The 24,876-nt window shown below is 44.9% G+C and overlaps 1 protein-coding gene across 14 annotated transcripts in view; it reads right to left on the bottom strand.

Annotated features, from left to right (window-relative positions):
* PLEKHA5 (pleckstrin homology domain containing A5) overlaps positions 1-24,876 on the bottom strand; it is a 1,790,419-nt gene that overhangs the window by 1,250,997 nt on the left and 514,546 nt on the right. The window contains exon 1 of one of the 14 annotated variants that reach the window (XM_069628411.1): positions 13,850-14,003. The exons of 12 other annotated variants lie outside the window; for them this stretch is intronic. The gene's annotated coding sequence lies outside the window, so the exon portion shown is untranslated. Of the gene's footprint in view, positions 1-13,512; positions 13,652-13,849; positions 14,004-24,876 lie in introns of those variants that run through there. One more of the 14 variants, XM_069628409.1, reaches the window with a different exon arrangement.

Here is a 24,876-nt window from a genome sequence, read left to right as displayed (position 1 = left end):
ATATGTTTGCCTTCGCCGAAAACACTCCGCACTGAAATATTTTGAGTCACAGGAGGCATTTAAGCCTGAACATTGCGGTTGTACAGTTTTGGTTATTTATTTATACACAATTCCATCACATGGAAAGTGTGCTCTAGCACCTTTAAGCGTCTTTGCACTAGGCGGAAATATCAATAAAATGTCTTCCACTAAATAACTGGACAGACCCATAGAAGATAGTAAAATACTGCTTTTATCTCAATGAAGCAAAGCAGGGTTAATCGTCATTCATCAAATCGATGTATGCAGGATCACAACACTTCTTGATTATAATTTGCTTATATAATACTAGATGCGTCACCTATGATGTCAACCTACGTGGCATATTACAATAACCTATCGCCGGGTAGGATTGGATTAGCAGAACATGTTTACATATAGCATGCATGAGTATTAGTCTCTCATTTGCTGCCCCTTGCCTGTAGGACACGCCCTGAGCTACTTCTAGATATGTAGTGTACTGATTACAACAGAGCATATGGCAGCAGAATAATACTTTTGTATGTGAAAGTGCATGGCAGGCTTTGCCGATTGGTTGGCAACCCAAATCAGACCTTGGACATTTGGCTCGCTTGCAGTATGTACATAGAAACAAAACCCAGGTGCTTTGAGATACGTCAGCTCTTGCCTTGTTTTCCCAATTAGTCTACCCTCTCTCATCGTTAGGCCTCATGCCAGTGTCCTCTGTTTGACGATTGACCTTGCCAGTCTGCCCTGTCTTGGAACATTCAAGGGAGTATAGGCACACCATTATCTTAATTTCAGGCCTAATGAATAGCTTTTGTTTGCAAGCTTTTCACCATGTGTTGAGACCACAAATGTGTCAATTTCGACAGTTTATTTAACACGATTTGATTCAATTATCCTGGGTGCACTTGCTCCTCTTGGACTTTAGAGACTTGCTCACTCTATCCCATATAAACTTTATACACTTATAATTGTCCAATATTTAGCATCTATAAATGTTCTTGCTCCCCCTAATCTTGATTAATATGTCCTTCGAACATGATCTGCTCGTTGGACTCCCTTCGTACTCTGCCTTCATCTCTCGAAATAACTTCCGTAGTCCCAGGCCAATGTACTCTATTTTGTAAGGGAAAAACATCCTTGTCTTTTCACTTGATGATCCTGGGTTTGTATTTTGGAGGTAGCTGGGTTGATTGACATAAACCGTGTCCATCTTCTTCCAATAGTCGTCCTAAACATTGAATATGTACCTCTTATAAGAAAGCTTATATGTTATTTCTTCCTTTGCGTTACAGCGTATTTACAGTTATTTGTATTTAGTTTATTTGTATAGCACGCCTGGCCCAAAGGCATCTGAGCGCATATTTTAGGTTAGAGTGACATGGTGACAGCAATTATATTACAAAAGTGAACAAGGAAAGCAATGGAGGCATACCAAAACAAAATAAAACATGTAGAACGTGAACAGGACAAGAATACATAACAAATAATTACATTGTATTTACAGTCATGGACATAAGCAGGCAAGTATAAGCACGGGTGAGGAGGGCCGGAGCCTAGCCGATGGTCAATCGGTTGGCCAGGCATTTGTGGGTTAGTACAAGTTTTTTGAGGGAGATTCTTTGGGAAACAGAAAGCCAGCATAAGCCACGTGTGTTATCTGAGAAGTGTTGATTCCTAGGGATATTTAGTGCTGCTCTAATGCCGTTATTCTGGATAACATGGCTTTCTAAGGTTTCTTTGGCTCGTTCCTAGGTAGAGGGTGCTGCAGTAGTCAATTTTTGACATTGTGAGGGTTCTGGCTAGGATGATGCAATTGGCAGTAGTGAGAAAAGGGCAACAGACTGATGAGTTTCCAGGTGTAGGCAGATGCCGACACAACAGCATTAGTTTGTCTAGTGAAGAGTGGAATCCAAATAAATGCCAAGAGTTTTGGTGTCATTGGAAACTTGGTGGTGTTGCCATCGTTTACAAAGGTATTAAAGGATGGCTCTAGTTTGTTAAGTCTATGATGGGAACCCAGGATGAGCTCTGTTTTTTCATCATTGAGACAAAGCTCATGTTGGGCCATCCAAGCTTGAATAACCTGGTAGACATCATTTAATGCTTGTGCCTGCCGTGTAATCCTCGGAGATGGGGATGAGCATCTGGGTGTAATCGGCGTAATTCGTGTAGGTGACACCCAGATAATCAAGTATGTTGAAAAGTGGCTTCGTAAAAACGTTCTAAAGTGTCAGTGAAACGCACGGTTCTTGGGGACCCCACAAAGGACTGGCGAGGGATTAGCTGAGGAATAGGGGTAAGAACAAGTTACTCTCTTACCTGGTAACGTTCTTTCGATGGGATGGTCCGACGATGTATTCCATATCTATGACAGTAATCACCACAGCAGTGCTGCTTCAGAAAATCTTTCGGCGTCTGCGTCCTGCGTCGATGACGTTGATACACTGTCCTCCAGGGCCTACGTCGAGCCGATGTCACTGGATGTTGTAAGTAGGACGCACAACGCCCGTAACCTCAGTTGTAGTTTTTTCCCCCAGAACGTGTAGCACCAATCTACTGCCAGTATGACCACAGAAAGCCTTGCGAAAACGTAAGCTGCACTTGGATAAGAAATTCTGTAGCGCGGTAGGCAGGGAGGGAGCGGTATGGAATACGTCGTCGGACCATCCCATCGAAAGAACGTTACCAGGTAAGAAAGTAACTTGTTCTTCGAGGGGATTGGGTTCTCCGACGTATTCCATATCTATGACAGACTCCCAAAGCAGTACCAACGTAAGGAGGTGGGAAAAGAATTTAGAATATACAAATTTAGAATGTCCAATCAAATTGCAGAGTAAAGGACCGCCTTGCCAAAGGCCAGATCCTCCCCATGGGAAGAATCTAGGGAGTAGTGACGTATAAAAGTATGAACCGAAGCCCAAGTGGCTGCTTCACAGATGTTACGAATAGTAACACCCCTCTGCAGAGAAGTAGAGGCAGCCATACCCCTAGTCGGATGGGCCCATAAGCCTACCGGAGGGTCCTTACCCGCCAGGAGGTAACACTCAGAAATTGCCAAGATAATCCATCTAGACAAAGGCTGCTTAGTCACAGCTTGTCCCAAACGCCTCCCAACGTAATCAATAAACAGCTGATCGTCCACTCTGACCCGGGACATACGTGGAATGTAGAAACTTAAAGCTCTCCTAGGATCCAGCCTATGGAGCCTCTCCTCTTCCTTACCAGGATGTGGAGGAGGATAAAATGCCGGAAGAATAACCTTCTGGCTTAAATGAAATTCCGACACCACCTTCGGAAGAAAGGAAGGAAGGACGGACGAACTCGAAGGACAACCCTGTCCTTATGAAACACAGTGAAGGGTGGCTTAACTGAAAGTGCCTGTAAATCACTCACACTGCGAGCGGATGTGACCGCAACTAAAAATACAGTTTCAAGGGTTAACAGTCTCAAAGGACAAGAATGTAAAGGCTCAAATGGAGCACCCACTAGAAACTCGAGAACAAGGTTCAAATCCCAACCGGGCACCTGGAAAGGTGACGGAGGGAACACATTAGTGAGCCCTTTCAGAAACTGAGAAATTAAAGGAATTTTAAAATAGGAACACTCTTCAGACGAGCGCTTAAATATGGACAGCGCCGCCAGGTAACCTTTAACGGTACCCACTTGCAAGCCCCTGTGGGCTAAAGAAAGCAAAAAAGACAGAACCACAGGAATGTCACATGAAAAAGGATCCACGTTCATAACCCTGCACCAGTCACAGAACTTTCTCCAACGGCAACGGTACAGGGACTTTGTTGCCAGCCGTCTGGCCGAAAGCAACACCTCCATCACGTCTTCAGGGAGGACTCAATCCTTATACCTCAACCTTTCAGAAGCCAAGCGTGAAGGTTGAGGGATCTGACCTCTGGATGGAGAACCTGACCCCCCCCCTCCCGTGAGAGCAGATCGTCTCGGTAGGGAAGACGACATGGAGGGCAGATGGACAAGTCGAGCAGGTCCGGGTACCACGTCCTCCGGGCCCATGCCAGAGCAATGAGGATCATCTGGGAACCGAACCTCCTCAACACTTGCGGGATGATGGGGACTGGAGGAAACGCGTACAGCAGTGGGGAGGACCACTCCACTATGAACACGTCTCCTAAGGCTCCTCTTGGAGGAAATTCCAGCGAGCAGAACCTTTCGCACTTCCGGTTGACACTGGAGGCAAAGAGATTCACTTGAGGGGTCCCCCAAAGGGCGAAGATCTCCAGGAGAATCTCCAGAGCCAACTCCCACTCGTGAGAGATCGCACTCTGCCTGCTCAGAGCCTCTGCCATCCCATTTTCGTCTCCGGCCAGATGAACTGCCGAGATCGAAATTTCCTGCTGGATGGCCCAGAACCAGAGCTGCATCGCCTCCCTGCACAGAGGAAGTGACACAGCCCCGTCCCACCTTTTTGTTGAGGTAGTGGATGGCCACTGTGTTGTCCGTCAGAATCAGGACATTCTTTCCTCGCACAGTCGGCAGAAAAGCCTTCAGGGCAAGCCTGACGGCCCTCAGCTCCAACAGATTTATATGGAGTCTGGACTCCGACAGAGACCAACAACCGCTGACTGTCAGCTCGTTGGCATGAGCTCCCCATCCTGTGAGGGACGCGTCCGTCACGATCGTCACCTCCGGCCAAGGTAGCCAAAACAGAGCCCCCCTCATCAGATTGCCATCGACGACCCACCACAGAAGGTCCTGGGCGACCGAGGGCGGCACCTGAACGGGGTCCGACATCCTGCCGGAGGACTGACCGCTGGAGCTTGAGAGCCCAATGCAAAGATCTCATCCGCAACCTGGCCTCTGGCACCAGAAGAATGCAGGATGCCATGAGGCAGAGCAACCTCAAGAACTGGAATGCTGGGAGACTCTGGGCATGCTGAAACTTGTGCACCATCTGCTGAATGTGGTGAGCCCTCACCTGGGGAGGAAAACACTGCCCCAGGGATATTTCGAGCACTGCTCCGATGTACTGGAGCCGCTGTATTGGCGTCAAGTGGGACTTCTTTAAGTTGAGGGAGAAGCCCAGCTTGTGAACGGAGTGGCAGGTGAGACGGACAGATGACCCAGGACTTGCTTGGGAGAGCATGCCCTGATCAACCAATCGTCCAGGTAGGGGTAGACGTGAATCCCCCCTTTCCTGAGATACTCTGCCACCACCACCATGAGCTTGGTGAAAACCCTCGGGCGGAGGTCAACCCAAACGGTAGGACCGGAAACTGAAAGTGCGAGTCGCCAACCGTGAACCTCAGGTACTTCTTGTGCTTGGGATGGATCGGCACATAAAAATAAGCGTCCTTGAGGTTGAGAGACACCAACCAGTCCTGAATTTGAAGGGCCTCGAGGACTTGAGAAAGAGTAACCATCTTGAACTTGTCCGTCCTGAGGAGCTTGTTCAAACTGCGCAAGTCCATGATGGGTCTCAATCCCCCGTCTTTCTTTGAAATAAAAAAATAAGGGGAATACGATTCCTTGTTCCTCTCCGCTACAGGCACCAGTTCTATGGCGCCTTTCTCCAGCAGGGATTGAATTTCCTGCGCAAGGAGCGGATCCTGACTCTTCAAAAGAGAGATTCCCTGGTGGATTGTCGTGCGGCCTCTGCCGGAAAGGAAGACAGTAGCCGTGGGTTATGATCGCCAGAACCCACACATCTGAAGTAATGGCATGCCATTCTACAAGATACTGCGTCAGCCTTCCCCCAACCGGAGAAGCATGGGCCTCATGACTGAGCTGAAGCGGCTGCGGCAGTGCCTGAGGGCAAAGAGGCAACTGCTCGCGCGGCCTTGGCACCTTGAGTACCTCGTTTTCCACCTCTGGCACCCCTCCGGTTGCCCCTTTGACTTGCCGCTCCTCTCGATTTACTAAAGGACGAGTAATATCGAAAGGAACCTCCCCTCCATTGCTGTCCCCTAGGACGAAAAGGCAGAGGTTGGCGAATTGCAGCGCCCAACGACTTCGCTACAGCTTTGGAGGTCTGCAACCTCTCAAGACTCTCGTCAGCCTTGCTGCCAAAAAGATTTTCACCATCAAAGGGCATGTTGAGGAGCCGGGCTTGCACATCAGGAGCAAAACCAGACTTCCGCAACCACGCAAACCTGCGTATTACGGTGCTCGCCTACATGGACCGGCTGGCGCAATCAACCATGTCCAGACCCGACTGAATGGATTCACACATGGCATCCTTGCCATCCTGCACAATAGCAAGGAAACCATCCCGTTTCTCCCCTTCGGGAATATGATCAGCCGCTAAGGAAATACAGTTCCACAGAGTGTGCATGAAACGAGACAAGGCACGAACGGAGTTGGCAGCCTGAAGTGCCATACCCCCAGAAGAAAATACCTTCTTCGCCCAGCCGTCAAAACATTTGTCGTACCTATCAGGAGGGATGGTAGGGTACGACGCCTGCTTTGCTGGGGCCGTAGCCACCTGCACCACCAAACTCTCCGGAGTAGGGTGCGTGGTCAAGTAGCAGGGGTCGCCACTGTCTGGGCGATATTTCTTCGACAAGGACTTGCTCACTGCCGGGAGACTCTCCGGAGAAGTCCAAGCCGCAGCAACCCTTCTCTGCAAGGCCATATGGAATGGCAGCACCGGGTCAGTTGGAGGATCTTGGTCCAGGATATCAGTCCGGTCATCCTGCTGAAAATCCCCAGGGGGGGCCGACCACCCCAGGTAATCCGTGACCCTCGACATGAGGCGCCGGTATGAGGATTCGGCATGTGTGCCAGGCTCCAGCCTACCAAACTGCACCTCCAGAGAGGTGTCTAGACCACTGGTATCGTGCAGCGACTGACGCAGGTCCTCAAGTTGACTATGACCAGAAACAATGTCATCAGGAACCCCTCAGGAAACTCACCTTCCTCAGACCCCTCATCCACCTCAGAAATATAATCCATAGGCTGGAAGGAGGGTACAAAAAAAGGCACAAAGACATGTTTAGCCTTGGCCAGCGCCTTCCTGGGAGGTGCCACCGTGCCACGGGGCACCTCAGACAAAGCCACCTCGAAAGGCGTTGATGGAATCTGCGTTGACATCGAGCGTGGCGCCGACAGCTTCGACGGCGTCGACACAGGCCTCGAGGGTAGAGCACTTGGACCTAGCCCTACGTCACAACCTCTTATCTGAACAGGTGATAGAGGAAATCTTTGCCTATGACAGTTGCATTGCTGGCATAATTGAGTCTGCCCCTGCCATTCCCATCTGTAACTTCTTCCTCAGTCAATCCTGTGGGCTTGCTTGAGATACTTTGCTGTCTAAAAAATGCGTCTATAATTTTCGTGTAACTAGGAAGCCCAATTCTTTGATCCCTTCTAACACTGTTTGTTGCCAATACCATTTCCATGTGTCCTTACTTCTCCCAAGTATTGGTATTTGTTCTCTTCTGTTCACTTGCATAATGTTCAGTCTAGAGTATCCCATTATAGTGGGAGCCCCATTGAGGTTAGCAACAATCTTCAACATACAGTAGGACGTAGCATTGGTCATGCCCAATTATAGAGGGACATTTTACCAATCCGCTCTGAATTTGACCAGTTGATATATTAACAAATTAAACTAAATTGATGCTCCAATGTACTGCTGCCATAAGGCATTTTGTTAACTTAATCCCCCCCTTTCGTGCCCCTACTATCATCTATAAGCATTCTAATACATGCCCAATTTCGTATATTTACGAACAAAATTGATAAGCCAACATCAATCCCCAATCACCTGAGCATTAAGCTTATTCCATAGTAGATTTCGAAAGATGTGGTCAAATGTGAATATAGAATGAAAGCATAAAGCTGCCTATTTCACACCCATATCGGATTGCATGAAGGACTGATGGCAGACTGAATGCCCTTTGGCGAACACTAGATATACAGGTAGAAGTTTATTTTCTTGGAGGAAGCCAGTGAATTGGTCTTGTTAAGTCCACAGGAGGCTGCAGCACCTAGCAATGAGGGACACAAGTTCAGGGGGACTGAAAGGTAGAAGATGATGGGGAAGAGACAGCAATGCCGGGCAGACATGGAGTTGGAGGGGATGGGCAACCATCTACATAGGCTTGAGACCTGATAATGGAAGAGGACAGGGTGCGGGTGTCACTGGATGCAGTTCAAAGTTGCTGCTCTGAGCCATGATTTTCCATTCAAGTAGACCTTGAGAACTAACTTCTTATTAGAAGGGGGTTCCAACTTGAATATTCTATCCTTTGCTACGGTCATATTTTATGGAAGCTGGTTCTGAACTGCATACAAGCTATTCCAGTAAACTTGTGTAACCTACTAACTATTGGATTTAACATGCGTCTCTCACACACACGCACGCAGGCACACGCTCCATCCATCTAGCAAAGTTTGCCTCGAGGTGAAGACTTTTCTACATCTATGCCATGACGAGCCCAAGCAAATTTCCCAAAGTTTACATTCCTTAAATCTGCCTTCAGAATCACACCCCATTTCCCTTCTTCCAAGACCAAGCTGACAATTTCTTTTAAAATGGTATGCACCCACACAAACAGACACCAAACTGAGCTCTAATCCTTATCAAATCAAACCTTTACGCTACCTAGGGATGCCCCCTTCCTCTGCTCCAGTCAATGTCTTCAATTCAAGGCAATCATTCGCTCCCTCGTGGAATTACAAACAGATAACACAATCTCTTTTGCCTTAGCCAAGGACAGTCTCTTTTCCAGCCCATTTCCTAACACCAAGATTGTCAAATGCTTGTAGGTTTACACTGCCATCATATATATTTTCACATAACTTGTACCCCTGAAAAGGCTGTTGCTGGATACAGCTACCCTCTAACATCGTTGAAGTCAATATCACTCTTATTTGCATAATAAAGACCACTGCAAAGCAAATTCATACATTTTAACAGAGGCGTAAACAGGGTAGGGCCTGAGCAGGCAAGGCCCAACCGAAATCTGTAAAAGCCCACTGAGCCACGCTGTGTGGGCATTTACATATGTTAATGTCAAGGCGGTGGGACTAAAGACATTAGTTCAGGCCCCACTTGTTAGACAATCCTGGCTACGCCTCTGCATTTTAAAACAGTAGGTCCATCAATAAACAGCATAAACTAATACAATGATCTTTGCTTTTTAATATACATACAACATAGCTTAGCTACCTTAGTGAAAGATGACGTACCTTGTAAAATAACACATGATTAACAGTTAGCAAGTAAAAGGGATTTAAACTGAAAGAAATTACCACGATCCTTGTCCACATGAATCCACTCATGATACAAATGAGCAGGTTTATAGCTAATTGCAGGCCTAACTGGACCTTTGCTTACACATTGATTGGTTATTTATAATGCGCCTATACACAAGTGTTTCAAGGCGCAAACAGGTAGGGAGGAGTAAACAGGGGAGAACAAGACAGACGATCTTACTAGGCGTAATATCATTTAGATCGTGCAAGTGCGCAGACAAGAAGTGCAGGGGAGAGGAAGGGGTAGAAGTGCACCCAGTGCAACAGTGCCCTGTATTAAGTGAAAGGAATGCAGGGCCTCCAAAGGGAGCATGCCACGGAAGTGCAGGGAAGGCCAGGTGGCAGTGCATGAGGACCTGAATTTGGTGATTTTTTGGGGGGGGGGCAGGTGTTCTATATGACTCAGATGAGCACCAGGCAGCCATTCAACGTAACTGAGCAGGAAGGATAGCAGAGGGAAGGCATATAGAAAAGGAAGAGGGGAAAGGTTAGCAGGGGAGAGGCAGAGAAGGAAGAGGAGAAAAGGAAGGTCTTGAGGAGCTTCCAGAACTTGAGGAGATCCAGCTCAAGGCAGTGAGTGGCAGGGAGGCCATTCCAGAGGGAGGCACCTGCAGAGGAAAGATCTACCACCCAGTCTCTGCTTGGAGAAGCGACTCACCCACGGAGAACTGGAAGTAGACTAGTGGTGGACTCTGGAAGGAAGGTACTTAAAAAGAGCGATAGCGATAGTATGGGCCCCAGCCCAGAAAGCCTTGTGGATGATGCAGAGGGTCTTGAACTTGATCCTTGCAGCCATTGGGGGTTTTCAGAGCCGGAGAGATGCACTCCCTGGGCTTGAGGTCAAGGATAAGTCTTGCAGTTCTGTTATGGATGAGTTGCAGAGGGTAGAGTTGGGTAGATTGAGAAAGGCGTTTGCAATAGTCAAGCCTAGAGAGAACCAGGGATCTGTTGCCGGGGGGGCATGGGGGGTGAGAAAAGGTAGAATACCACTGAGGAGGTGCAATTGGAAATGGGACTTTGAAATGTCCGTGATGTGTGGAGAGAAGGAGAGAGTGGAGTTGAAGATGACCCCTAGGTTTTTTGCCTCACAATAGGGTGAGGGCACAGGGCCAAGGGAGGCTGGCCAGAGTGAAAGATGAAAAGAGGGATCAAGGGTGCCAATCAGCTTAATGCAGCTTTGTGGTGGGCCAAAGTGTGAGAGGTGGTTGCACTGGAACAGAACATCCTTGCTAAACAAACTAAGCACTAAGTTAATGAATGTCTGGGCCCCCTTTGATGATTACACCTGATGCACCGGTCCTAGTGTGTTTACGCTGCAGAGTTAGTACTAGAATTAAAAGAATTGGACTCCGGGGACTCAATGTTGAAGGTCCACTTGGTTTCCCCTGTATGCTCCAAAACATTGACTACTTATCGTGAATTGCTTTTTTTTCCTCCTTGAAATGTTTGTAAAATGATCACTGGAAAGTGGCGATTAGTTTTTTAGAAAGGATTTAAAAGTGGTTGCTGAAATGTGTAGATACGCAAGTGCAATGCCCAACGGGAACTATTAGTACATGTCCCTCAACATTCTTAATGTCCGTTGACGTCCAAACTGAGCAACCTCAATAACTTATGCAGACATTATGTTCATTTTAAATTTGGTTCAGGCAAATCGGTCTTAAGACAGAAAATAAGAGCAAACAATAATACAAAATGACACAGAGTCCACACTAATTAACTGCCACCATTGGAAGCACACTTTAGCTGCTCGAAGTTTGCCACTTTCCCACGATTGAGGACAGAGAGAAGCATTTGAAGATGGCATTTTGAAAAGTTGTCTCTTTTCAGCTACCATCAAGAGTACAAGTATGCGATGGACTTGAATTGTAGACTGTGACCACCTTTTGGCAGAAGCAGGCCCCATTTAAGAACTTGAGTCAGCAGCCATTCCCAGAACTCAAAATGAGTTTTAGGTAAATCTGGCCAGACTAGTTTCCAAGTTAAAGTATGAAAATGATTTAGCTAGGGTAGAGAAAGGCATGCTAAGAGTCGATGTTGACTTTATTTCAATGGTCTTCAAACTGGGGGCTGGCCCCAGGTGGCACGAAAGTTATTCAGGGGCCCCAAGACACTTTAAAAAAGGATTAAGATGACTGTTTTTAATCTTTAAAAAGTGTTAAGGCGACTGTTTTAATAGAAAATGAAAGCAGCAGACGATTGGCTTATATTTTTTAAAGAGTCTGGGGCACCCCTGGACATCATTTTAGGCCCCCTAGGAAGGACAACCTCTATATAGGGAGGCACAGAAACAATATTTTTACTCGAGGGAGGTGGGAGGCTCGGTATTAAAAAGTCTTAAGATCACTGCTTTAGGTATACATTTGTCACCATGTGTGAATGTTGAGTTACCCCATAACTAATCTCGAGATAGAGTTGGACATGATGAGCTTTCTTTCCAACATCTTTAATCCCCGTTTTGTGGTAATGATCGCGAGGGCGATCCTGGCGGCATGTTAAGCAGTGATATGAGAGACTTCTTTTCTGTAGTTAGTGATGCAGTATTTTTCCTGTAATTCAAAAGGGATGCTCCTTAAAAAGCACAAACGTCTGCATCAGGTCAAACATATGTTGGCCACTGACAGGCAGGCAGACAGACCTCAGCCGACCTCTGCCTCCAAAGAACTTCAATATGTCTGCTGTATAGTTAACATTAAATCCCGCTTGTCCACCTGCCTTGACCAAGGTCTCCTTCACTCTCCGCTCATATTTGGGATGAATCTTAAACAGTGCACCAAATGAGATTTTTAAGTGGTGATAGGTTACTGCTATTTTCTTGAAGGGGAAAAAAATAATTCCCATTCTCAAAAGGGTTGTTTTTTTAGCCAAGTACAAATCTATTTCAGTCTAAAAGATCTTTGTGTAATCCTTACTTCTTTGAAACTAATAACGCATGCAAATTAAAAGATTATGTTACTTTAAAGATCCACTTCTAACCGGAGAATAATATGAGAGCTCCTCCTTCCTGTGTCAATGCTGTGCAGGTACCAGACCCCCACAGAGCACTGTGGGTGCAATCAGGTGACCGCTTCCTTACAGTCAGTGCTTTCCTCGTTCACGCTCGGTGTCTTGATTTCTTTTTTCTGTTGGGAGTATTTTCCTGTTTTATGGAGTGAATGCAGTTGGCACCCTGCTTGTTATTAGTAGTAAGGCTGTTCTTGGGTGAGGAACGGGAGTATTCTGGTAAACAGTTAGGGGTTCTTAATGTGTGCTGTGTAACCTAGCAGCGACTCTGGCAACGTGATTATTTTCGCCATCACACATTAATAAATCTATTTCGACACACAGAGCAGCAAACCCCCTCCAGGGTCCATTTTTGGAACCTTCGTGCTTGGTGACTGCGTGTTTAATGTACCCCGCGGGGAGCACGCAATGTGACATTCTATTACATCACTAGCGTGGACAGCCGTGTACAAATTAGCACATACTTGACAAGCAGTGGTCTCGACTCTCGTGCCTGATTGGCGAAATAACTGGGACGCCCAGGGCGGTTTGGGAATCGTGGGTGCCCTTCCAGGGGCGCTCTTGTGGTGAAGTGAACAGATCTGCCCTGATCCAGTCTCTATTCAGGTAAGGCACAGAGCGCCTTGTGGTCGACGATTCGTGCACACACCTGCATGGGTGCCAGTTCTGAGCGCGAGCACTGGAGCGTCCAAGAAATAATTCCACAGGTTATGTGTAATCTTTACTATCAAAAGCCACGTTTCTGGTGCGAAACCATGCGTTAATACCGAGCGTTCAAAGAAATGACGTCCATACCGGACATGTGATTTGTGAACTCATTACTCGAATCTCACAAAAACATCTAACAGCCGGAAAATTCGAGGCATCGTTACATTATTTCGCCTAATTAAATAACTTGGGTGTGAATTTACCGAACAGGAGGTGAACAAAAATCCCTAGCATGTACGTAGACACTTGTGTAGTGAAATGCTACATGTTAATATCACAACAGCTGAAAACACGACAAGGGGCCATTTAAAGACCATCAAACCGTTCAAAGGGTAACACACGATATTTATCTAATCTCACATGAGAACACAATCACTTCGTAAATACACAGGTGCAATCTTGAAGCACAAACAAATCTGTAACCTCCCCCCCACCCCCCGAAACGTTGCATGTAAAATTAAGATGTCAATGGGAAGCGGGGATAAAACACTCCTGCTGTCTGAATTTTAAAATACATTAAATAAGCGTTACAGAAGTCCACAAACGCGATCCTGACTTGCATACCTTAAGCATGTTGAAAATGCATCTCCATGTTACGGAGAAAGCCGACGTGCAGTCGCTCACAGCATCCCTGCCTCCGCAAACACAAGCTGCTGCTGCTCCCACCTTATAACTGCGCGATTCATAACATTTCTTTCCGATCAGCCTCCCCCTTCTGAGCTTGCAAGCGGAAGCAGCTATCGCACACTAGCTAAAGATTGCCCGCCCGCCTGCCTAGTATTCCCAGGAAAAGTGCAGAGAACAGGCAAGCAGGTTTGCTGAGAAACGAAGGTTTGATGAGAAATGAAGCGACCAAACCAATTTCTACGAATGATCGAGGGAGAGATGCGAAAACACTCACCAGACGGCGGCTGGAGTGTAAGGGCCAAATGGCCGACCTATCTCTAGCTGAAAGACTCTTCCAAAAGAAACCCCATGCCCTCCATTAGGAGGAGGAGACACGGGGCATGCTGCGATCTCCTCCTCCTCGGCTCGACGGCGGCTTCTCTGGCAGGCAAGTCGGCACCAGCGACTGCAAAGAGTAGGAACTTGCTGTGGGCATGCTCAGTATCCACTCTGAAGGGCCTTGCTTCTTCATCTCTGCAAGCCATTGCCTACTTCCAGCTGCAGATTCCCCCTCAAATCATTAACTGCAATAAACTAAATCTGGGTGACCCAAAAGTATATTGATCCATCCCCATTAGGATTCAAGCAGCTCACCGGATTGGGTGCTGCTACCTCTGCCGATAATTGCTCACAGTATTTCACCAGAACATGGCCCCAAGCTGAAATACTTCATCAGATGTGTTAACGCAAGCACATGACCGGTGGAATAAAGTGGAAACTTCGGGCAGGCTAGCAAATGACCTTGATGACAAATTAATCACTAGCAAATTATTCAGGGCTCGTTCAACACATAGCTAGGATGGTATATTGAAACTGGCAAGCTTGCCAGTAAGCCCTGTTCCAATATCAATAGCAACTACAAAGTCACGAAAAAAATCTAAATGCATAGCAAAATTAAACCTCAAGACACGGTTGTAGAAGGAAGTGGTCTCAAAAATAGTATTTTGCTGCAAATTATATCAAAGTGAAATAAACACGGCTAAAGCCAATCTTTTAGGGGTGTTGTATGGTAAAATGCTCATTTTAGACACACACTAACAGGCTATATGGCATCCGCTTACTGCCGCAGTCAAAGGGTCCGACGCTGAAATATATTCAAGATATATGGCTTAGCATAATTAGTAGTTCCATGCCTCAAAGCGCAGTGTCTAAGTAGTTTATTCACTCCCTTCAGACACTGAGCAAGAACTCTTCACAAGCCCTTTTCCCTGCTCCTTTACTGATTCGCGACCAATATATCATATTCCATATATGTGCAGCGCCCTTGATAACTTGATATATCTGTGCTGTAGAATAGGGGTCAATATTTCAAGTTGCAAGCTATTCCCAGTCCTCTGAAATAAAATACTCAAACTAGGTACAGAGCTATACTTTCTATCTTTTAACATCATGGGACTAACCAGAGACATGCATGATGGAAAGGACAATATGTGAAAAATCGTGGCATGAACAACAAGATGGACATCACTTCCTTCTTAAAACAGAATATAACAATTCCAAACTCATAGTCTATTGTCTTTCAAGGATTCTTGGTGGTCAATAATAGGTCTTCAGCTTGTCGACTACTGAACAAAAGATTGTCTGACCTGCTTGCATATTTGCTTTGTTAAAACTCTAGCTACAACCGCTGGCAACCCCTCTTCACCTCACAGAGGACACACAAAGCCCTGTTCTAATGCTAGTACTCCATTGATGGCCCAAAACGTTTGGATTCATCCACCCATGTCCAAGAATATCCCCAACAGTTCATTATACAGTGTCCATGGAATACTGATATCCCGTCTACATTGCAGAAATGTATCTCTTGTTCAAACAGAATAAATACCTGTGGGATGTCTTAACCCACTCATCCAAGCCCTGCAACATCACTAGGCATTGCTGGCAGCAGAAACATCAGAATGGCCATTGGAAAGCATGCTGCTCGCTCAAAATCATCCAAAAATGCTCAGTAAAAATCTGAAAGATAGGCTGCCATCCACTTTTGCCTATCTTAGTGAGCACAGGAGATCACTGGCCAAAACCACCATTGAGCTATCCACCAAGTAGCCTGAAACCCCTTGGAAATAGCAATGCTGATTGCCAAAAGAAACAGAGCTGTTGGGAATCTGTTTTCTTGATTGTCAAAAATTGCTAAAATCATAGCTCATAAAAAAGATCCAACCTTCTTGTTGGGTGTTTCACATTACTCTACTGCAAGAATCCACATCAATACAATATCAGCAAAGAATCATATGCTATTAGAGCAACATCCCCTTTTAAGGATACTGATGGAAAGACAGCTGTCAAAATGGGTGTAGTACCGTTACTCGCCTCTGTCAGGTGCTGGCGATTTATAATTCTGACAGGATAGCTGTGTTTCAGAAGTTAAATATGCCAAAGAAGAGAATTCCATCAAAATGCCATACAGAGTGCCACACATTGATTTAATGTGGAAAAAGACTAGATTTAAGATATGTTGCTTATTTTAAGTTTATAAATGCTGTATTTTTTCACAAGGAAGTATGTACAATTGATCAGAAAGTAACTTGATGCAGTTAAAACTTCAAGAGGCCTTCTGTCCATGAGAACCCTTCACATTTGGGCCTTCCCACCAACAGAAGAGGATGTTGCATGGACATGTTAATCAAAAGGGAGAAGATTCCTCTGCTGGCAGGAGGAAAGAGACAATAAAGTCTTTCAACTGAATAGAAAATGCTAATTTCGGTGTGAATGGTCAACAACTGCTCTGCCAGGAAGGAGGACATGTGACCCTCTGAGTCAGCCAGCTCTGGGGGCGGACCAGGCTGGGATGTGGATTTAACATTGCACCAAATATATGTTTAAGGAAAATGCTTCTAAAATATTGTAACAAGCTGACAAAAATGACAACTTTGAGATTGTGACAATTAAAAATTCACCCACAATTTAAGACTAAGCTGGACGCCGTGTGATGTTCTGAGACCAAACCCCGGAATTATTAATATCACAGCTGCAGTGTTGTTGCTATGAACCTAACAACTTACAGTAATATGCCCAGAGAGGATCTGCATGCATGTATCAAATTTGGTGCAGAACCAATATTGGGAAACTCACCAAAAACGCGAATAAGTGGTCATTTCTGAACCCAAGCTCGTAGGAACATGGGACTTGAAAGAGACATGCCTTAATTAATCTGTGATGTGTATATGTATTATGAACAAGTTGTGCACATTGGAAATATGTTTTTGGGTAAAATTGATTTTCTAAGTAAAAGCAAAGGGGAGTTTCTTCCCTAGAGGGTAAATGGTAGCATCAGGATGACACCTCATGACACGATGATCCTTTCTCCAGTCAAAAGACAGAGAATCCTCTAACCTATCAAATCCTTAGGGGGTTGGGCATAGAGAATCAGCCTACCCACCCCCTTTGGAAACACATAAATAGGAACTACTGAGACCCAGATTACACACTCATTTTTTCCACTACTCACCGATTCCTGGGAAGCACTCTGCCGGACCCGATCCAGACAATATCCAGATAGAGACTCCAGATCTAGATCCATAGACCAGAACTTAGAATCCAGACTCTAGAACCAAGCTCTAGAACCCTGAAGCAAAGGCCTAATTCACAAGCTGAACCCTTCTCAGCAGGCATTCAGAATATTTTGCAACCTGATTCTAACCCCTAAACTTCAACGGGGCCTAACCAAACCATTCAACAGCCTTGCTGAGCTGTGTTGCTTCTAGTTAAGAAACCTGTGCTAGAACTCAGATCCAGACCCCGACAGAGCAGTGCTGTATCCAGACCCGTCAGATCCAGTTCGAGAGACCCAGACCGCCGTGCAGTGCTGAGAGCAGAACCCAGAGGGCCGGAGACCTGTCCGGTGGCGAGAGTGAAGCCAAACCCCTTGACCAGATCTTTGACGAGGCCCATCCCATTCCAAAGCTAGGAGTGAGTATCTAGTCTAGAACTGTCCATAACCAATCTCTTAGTTTAAAGTAATCCTCTTCCATCCATTTCTACCTGTCCAGAACTTCATTATAGAATCTTTTGTCCATCCTGTTGATTTCAAATCTGTAAAGCGCATCTGTCATTTCTGAAATCTTGATTTTATTTCTGCAAAATCTACCTTCACAAAAACATCCGTAAATTTTGAACCACACGTCCTAACTGTCATTTTAAAGCTACGATCCTAAGCTTTCCAACAAACCCAAAACTATATTCCAATTCATTATAGTTTTTCCGTAATCGCGAATTTACGCACGTGGAAAAATTGCAGCGAATTGCAATTTGGCTCAATATCATTTTCTGTCAAAATAGCTGCTCCTTGTTCTCAATTGCTGAAATTCGTTTTCAATATGATAATAATTCATGAATCATTGCTAGTGTTGACCTGAACCAATCTAAAGTAACTATCACTCATCCTGAATCTCTTTTAATGAATTAAAATCAACTTAGCATATTTTCACTTTCACTGCAATCACATTTAAAAGTATTTTTGCCTGTTTTAAAATCATACCTGTTTCTCTAAGCTTGCTGGGGGAACTGGGATTGAACTGCATTCTTGATTGTATTCCTGAAACCTGTGTGCCCTCATTTCCATCTCTTCATATTGCATAGGGGGGAGTTAGTAGTCAAAGGGGAAAAAGTGACCATATCATCTTTTGATTGAAATCATATTAAGTCTATTTCTGTGTTGCATTCTTTCCCATTATTGCAGTTCCTTGAATCATATAAAGTATTCTCTGCTACAGTATCCTTCATATTCATACTCCTAAGTGATTAAAGAGTGTTAATTTTGTAATATTACCCATTGTTGATTATAGTCCATATTCATAAGCGTGCTATACAGATATTGTTTTGTTCATAAAAGTGTATCGTTTAATTCTTCAAATAAACCTTTTAATTTGCAAAACAAACCTACTTCTTGGCTCAGTGAGGTCAGGGGCATTCAAAGAGGGGCGTTATATAAGGGTTCATCGTCCAGATTCAAAGAACTTTGACATCAAAATATATCAATAAGGGCTTCCATTGGGCATCCCATCCTAAGTATTGACTTAGTTGGATTGCTGGATTGAAGTCACTTACATACCTAAGTCACTCGCTATGGAAGGGTGCAAAATGTTCTAGCTGCCCAGGGACGTCATTTGGTGGTTACAGCCGTGACCCCCGAAATAATAAAACGTTTTTTTCTTTTTTAACGTAAGCCTCTGGACTGTGGGCAGCGCCATACGGCTGTTTCTGGAGTGACTGGCTTTCTTGTTCAGGCCCCTTAAAAAAAAAAAAAAAAAACAGGGGGTTCCACAAGTGTAACACTTTGAGCAGTGACCCTAAATAAGAAGGAATAGGAATAACAAATAATGTGTCCTTCTGGAATTCTATACAATAATTGCTAGACTCACAAAAGGTTTCTTTCAGGCGCACTTCAGAGGGCGAGTCACCGATTTAGGCGGTTCTTAAACACCTCAACTTAGCCCTTCATCCTTCTGAGGTCGATAAATGAGAACCAACACAGGGTGGATGATATTTTATACATATTTGTTCTATGTAAAGTGCTTAATTGTAAGTGTTATATAATAACACATTATCATTTGGCCTTGGACGTCTGCTTGCATTCACAGTAATTTGGTAATATGGGCCTATACACACTGATCTTAACAATACATATGGCGATCAATTCTTGTATGAAATGCATATCACAGTGATATCGTAACCATTATTTTCATAGTGTACTTAGGAAAAATGCTCGGTGATGCCACTTCCTGTTTTGTTAAGGGGTGAACGGTCATGTTCCATTGCTTCCAGTGATGTCACTTTGGGGTGGGGTCAAATGGAATCACTTCCTGTGATGTCAGAGGGTCAAGGGCTGTGCGATGTCACTTCCGCTACTCCTGGTATTTTGGTGAAATGATGTCCCTGTCGCCACAGGCTAGTGATAATTGACTCTCGGTGATTAAGACATGGTCTACTGTGTGTATGTGTAGAATTGCGGTGGCAAGAGTATGTCTGGCTAGTTGCTTGCAACATAACATTTTTACCCCTTTGCTATGGTTCATTCACCATAGAACACCCTTTGTTTGCCCAGAAAACTTTACTTTTACCCAATAATGCACTTAGAACACTGGAGCCTTGATACTATATGTTGCATGATATTTTTTTTGTTGCAATCTTGTTTATTTTCACTATTGTCCAACTATCCCATTGCACATTCCCTCGTAAAAAATACACTCTTATTTACTCAGAAAAAATCCTCTAGAATCTAGAAAAAGTGCTAACTTTAACTACTTCTGGCCATTTTGAAAATCATCAACTGTTACAATAACAAACCTCTAATTAGGTAGTGCAGCGAGGCCACCAAAAGTGGCAACCTTGCGCTATCTATGACCACTTGCAATATACAGCAGACTATAATAAGGACCAACAATATAAGTGAAGCTTTCATCTACGGCTCTTGTGGTTGCACCCCAACAAAACAAGGGCAAGCAGTGTACTTTTTCAACTATTTGTCCCTATTGACAGAAAACGTTCACTCCCTAACAGACCTCAACACCTTTACCAACTCAAACATTTTCCATATGCGCTCGTTTGATAAATTAAATTTCCAAATGCCCCCAGTGGGCACTACATATTAACAGAATGTGCACCACTTTGAGAAATAATAGACGGTCCTTGTATCAAATTGATTCAGAAGCCATGCTCTGCACCCTCGCAGGAAAAAAACCCAGAGATTTTTGTGCTCTCATAAAATCAGTGGGAGTGCAGGCAATTGACTAGCAGTCAAACCCGGTCAGTGAACCCAACTGGATCTGGCACTGAAAAACGTTATGCCCCATGAGAGGTGTCAATGACAGGTGATGGCTACCAGAATGCAGTGATGCCTTGGGTTTCCTCGACGAGCCCAAACAATATCTCAAAATGCATTACTCGGCTAAATAACTCCCGGGCGGCAGGACCGGATGGTCTAACTAACTTTATAGCTGAGTAGGCATCCTTCATCCACACCTACTTTACTCAGATCTCCCTACTTCAGCGATTAGCAGCTTCCTGGAAGAGGGCGATTGTGGACCCCAGTTTTGAAACATGGGATCGGGACAACCCGAAAAACTATCGGCCAATCGCCCTCTTGGACGTCATTGGAAAACTGTACAGCGTGATTATTCTGGATCATTTTCGCACTTGGTGTGTTGATTCAAGGGTAAATGACCCACTGCAAACTGGTTTTGTTAGGGCCATCGGAACATCAGCAAATACGTTCATCCTCAATACGTTAAAAAGTTGAGTCCACAACGGGAAACCTAAAATATACATGGCCTTCGTCGATCTGGTCCAGGCCTTCGACCTGATCGACTGTCAGAAGCTGTGGGCCAAATTGGAGTTGAGGAGCTGCCCAGGGTCGATCTTGGAGCAAATGAAAGCATTGCACAAAGCTACTTCCCTGAGAGTCCGCCTGAACAAAATCAGGTCTCCTGTCTGATAAAATACCTACAGCCAGGGTAGTCAAGCAGGGCTGCCCGATGGCTCCGGTAGTGTTCAATTTCTTTGTTGCTGATACAAAAGACTCGGATCCCTACACCAGAATTTTTCCACCATAGGTGGGGGGAGCCCCCCCCTACCTAGATTGTTGTATGCGGACAACAGCCTTGGTGGACCAAACAGCTTGCAGTCCTTTATTGACTCAAACGGTTTGGAGATAAGTCAAAGTCCAAGATCTTGACATTCGGTAACAGAGGCAAAAACGCCTTCTCCTAGAAGCTTGACGACCAACCCATCGAACAGGTGACCTCATTCAAATATTTGGGGCTCTTGCTCAGTGATACAGTTTCTGAGGCGCCAATGGTTACCCGTTTAAGAGCAACCTCGGCCTTGGCCAGTCAAGCCTGTGCCATAAATCAAAAGTATGGGCATTTCTTCATTTTACCAGTCATGAATTTCTATACATCAAAAGTCGTGCCAACGATAACCTATGGGGCTGGCGCAATGCCGAACATTCCCGAAATAACCTGGCCCCAGTTGGAAGGCCTTTTTTGGAAGAAAATTGTGTCTTCCCAAATCCACGCCAATCCAGATCGTATGGTGGGAGTTGAGCCTTTCCTCTCTGAAATCAGTAGTTGTGTGGAAAAATGTACGTTTTTTCAGGAAATGTGTTGCGCCAGCATGACCGGAAATTCTGGAGATGTTATGTAAAGAACTCATGGCATCTCAAAATTCAATGCTGCTAAAGTGGAGACGAAAAATGTGCTCTTCACTGGACAAGTTCGGAGGCTCACTTAAGGTACTGTTAAATAACCTAATGTGGGTCAAGTAGAAGCGGTGGGAGCTTGACTAGACTGATACTTTGGAGTCTTCGAGTAGTTATCAATCAGTTGTCCACATTTCACAGGAAAGCCGAAAACTGTACTCTGTCTGTGCCTATTTCAATCAATTTCTGGACTAAAACTTCAAAGACCAATTCTTGCGGATCCACCTTAACCTACATCCTACAAATGAAATTAGAGCCATTCGTGGGATCTCAGAAAGTGCTAATTGTCGATTTTGTAAGGTTGCCTCAGTGGTTGAATCATTCAAGCACTGGGTCATCAGCTGCCCGGCACTCACAAGAGATGCACTAATCACTTTAGTCATCTTTTCTCCGTCTTTCAAAAGCAGGAGATGGAAGAATGTTGGTCATTGCTGATTGCAGGGAACAGGACAAGTTATGTGATCGCCATGGTCAAATTCTTTGAGCCATTGTTAGCTGCATAAAGTTCACAAGAAAAACTTTTTTTATTGTTCCTCTGGGGAGATAAATTCTCCCTTCATTGGGTTTTATTTTTAAATTGAATTTTACTTCTGAAGGAAGTTTCTAAGATGTGATTTACATGTAAGATGTGATTTCTTTTGCTAAAAAATTGTTTTAAATATATGCAAACAAAAAAATATAAATATTAAATCTCCTCTAAATAAATATCTTTCAAAGGCCTCCATTCATTAAACTCTGGAACTAACAAATTGCTGATAACATCTATCGTTGCACTAAGCTCATCTTCAATGGCAAAATCATGCGCTTGTTTAGGAGGAAAATAGTCAGGAAAAGTAGTCTGCGCCATCTTTCATTTAGCATGTTTACAGTTCCCTTAATATACATACTCTTGTAACTCCGCTGATCATCTTGTTTTGGCAAGACTCCTCCACCCCCACCTGTGATGAGTTCTTGAATGCAGGGTCTGCGGTCAGTAAATAAAGTGAGTTGGGCACCCCAAAGAAGCTGCCTCCAATGTTGCACAAAATAATTTTCCACAAATCGAAAGCACTGTGATGAACACAATGGATCCCTCACTGAAACTCTGCCAAAAGTCTCCTCCGAAGTGGCAAGAGAGAAGCAGATGCTTCCCGATCCTGACCCTGGAGGTGGTATTCTGCAGGAGGATCACCTTGGGGGAGAAAAGGGTGAGGAGAGCGAGCGATACTGATGGGATCAGACACAGTATTTAACTCCTTTAAGGGAGGACTTTGCCCAGCTACCACAGTGTGTGATGGCTTAATGAGCCGATGGATCCACAGATTGAACATTTAAATGTAGATAAAGTCTGTGAGAAAATCGCATATTGTGAGAACCTCAGAAACCCATGTCGATAAAAGTGTTCCTAATTTCCAAGGGTCTCACAAGAGGAAGTTAATGAATACTGAAAGCCTTTTGACTGAAAATCCATATTCCTCTTTTGAAACCTATATTGTGGCTAACTCTGATGACACCCCTTTGAGTAAAAGTAGAGTATCAGGCAAGAAATAGTTAAGAAAACTAACTTTGTTGTCTAGGACTCCAACTCCCATAATTTCCCCAGTACTGGGGCGAGGAAGAGGGAGTTAGAGGAACAAAGATGCAGGAGTGGTCAGCTAGTTGGTAACAAACACTTACACCCGAGGGAGGGTGAGAGGCTTAAAAAGCCCCGCCAGGCAAGGGTAAGAGAGAAGCAGAGAGAGCTGACCTGGAAAAATCCATGCAGGCCCAAACATGCAGTGGGAAGCAAGATTAGAGAAGCCAGAAGGTGCCGGGACCAGTGCGGGTCCTGAGGGGCTCTGAACCTCTAATATCACTAACTGCAAAGGCTACACTGCGGGAAACGTGAGACGGAAACACTTGCCCATCCAGAACGTGTTGTGCAGAGATGGCAAAGCAGGAAGCTGAAGCAGAAGAAGTTGCAGAGATGTTTCAGGTGGCTGGGTTGCACCCATAACTCTCAGGAGCCACAGCAGCTCCAATTCAGCAGCACAAAAGCAATCCAAAGGCATGTGCTTGCCTGACAGAGAAGCCACGCGTACAGCAGTTCTGCCAGCACCAAATGGGGCACACGTGAGCGACCTCCCCAGTGGGTCTGCTGCAAATGAATGACTGCGCAGCACTCCACCACGAGCTGCTTGTGTTGTGCATACAGTTTCACTTGGATTGAGTGAGAACTGTGCAGATTACTATTCTGAATATGGAATCCAGCAGAAGTGGCATTCCTTAAAGCTAAAAGGCTCTATAACTGAGTTTGCAGGCTGTGAGAGACCCATACAGCCCGGTGGGGAGATCCCATAGAAAGCTAGGTCGTACAAGCAATACCCAAGCCAAAAGGGGGGAAAACATGGCAATATCCTTTCATCATATATGCCAAAGACCAGAGGTAAATGGTGATAAGCCCCATTGTTTTAGAAACCACTACTCAGATTCTGGGTACAAACATGTGTAGTTGGTACAAACCTATATTGTCAAAGCCGAAAGAGAAATCAGAGAAAGGTCTTCGAACTGTTGGTCTATCGGTACAGAAGGTAAAGGGAAGTGGAAACCAGGCTGCCCTGTTGCAAGGTAGTCGAAAAGGGCTCAGATTAATGTTTTCCCTACAAAGAAGTTGAACAATATATGTTGTCAAACACTGCAAAGCTGTTATTGTCCCAGGTTGGAATGGACCACTGTTCTATATATGTCCTCAAAAGTTAGTCGGCCAGGCGAGTAGACCCAAAGGTCATCAATGTTGTGGTGACACACCTGGTATGAGAAGTAAACCAGGTGTTATGGTCGTTGTAGGGAGTAGACGAAGCACCATGGATACAGCGCAACAGTTGATGAAGTGTGGCAACCAATATTCTTTGTGATAACAAAGAGAACTGTATAACGTGACCTTTGAAGAGTGGTTGTTCTTTAGAGGTTCTAAATTGGCAGTCATCCTGACAAAGACAATTATTGTGGTTTACTGGAAAAGACATACATGAAGATTGTTCCTTTCTTTGAAGTATTATTGAAGTGGCAGAACTTTATTGTTACATTTATCTTACCAAGAACTGTGT

The sequence above is a fragment of the Ambystoma mexicanum genome, chromosome 12 (genome assembly GCF_040938575.1).
Source record: "Ambystoma mexicanum isolate Mex_15411 chromosome 12, UKY_AmexF1_1, whole genome shotgun sequence".
Classification (NCBI taxonomy): Eukaryota; Metazoa; Chordata; class Amphibia; order Caudata; family Ambystomatidae; genus Ambystoma; species Ambystoma mexicanum.
The sequence above is the reverse complement of the archived record's forward strand: the minus strand, read 5'-3'. Positions and strand labels throughout refer to the sequence as shown.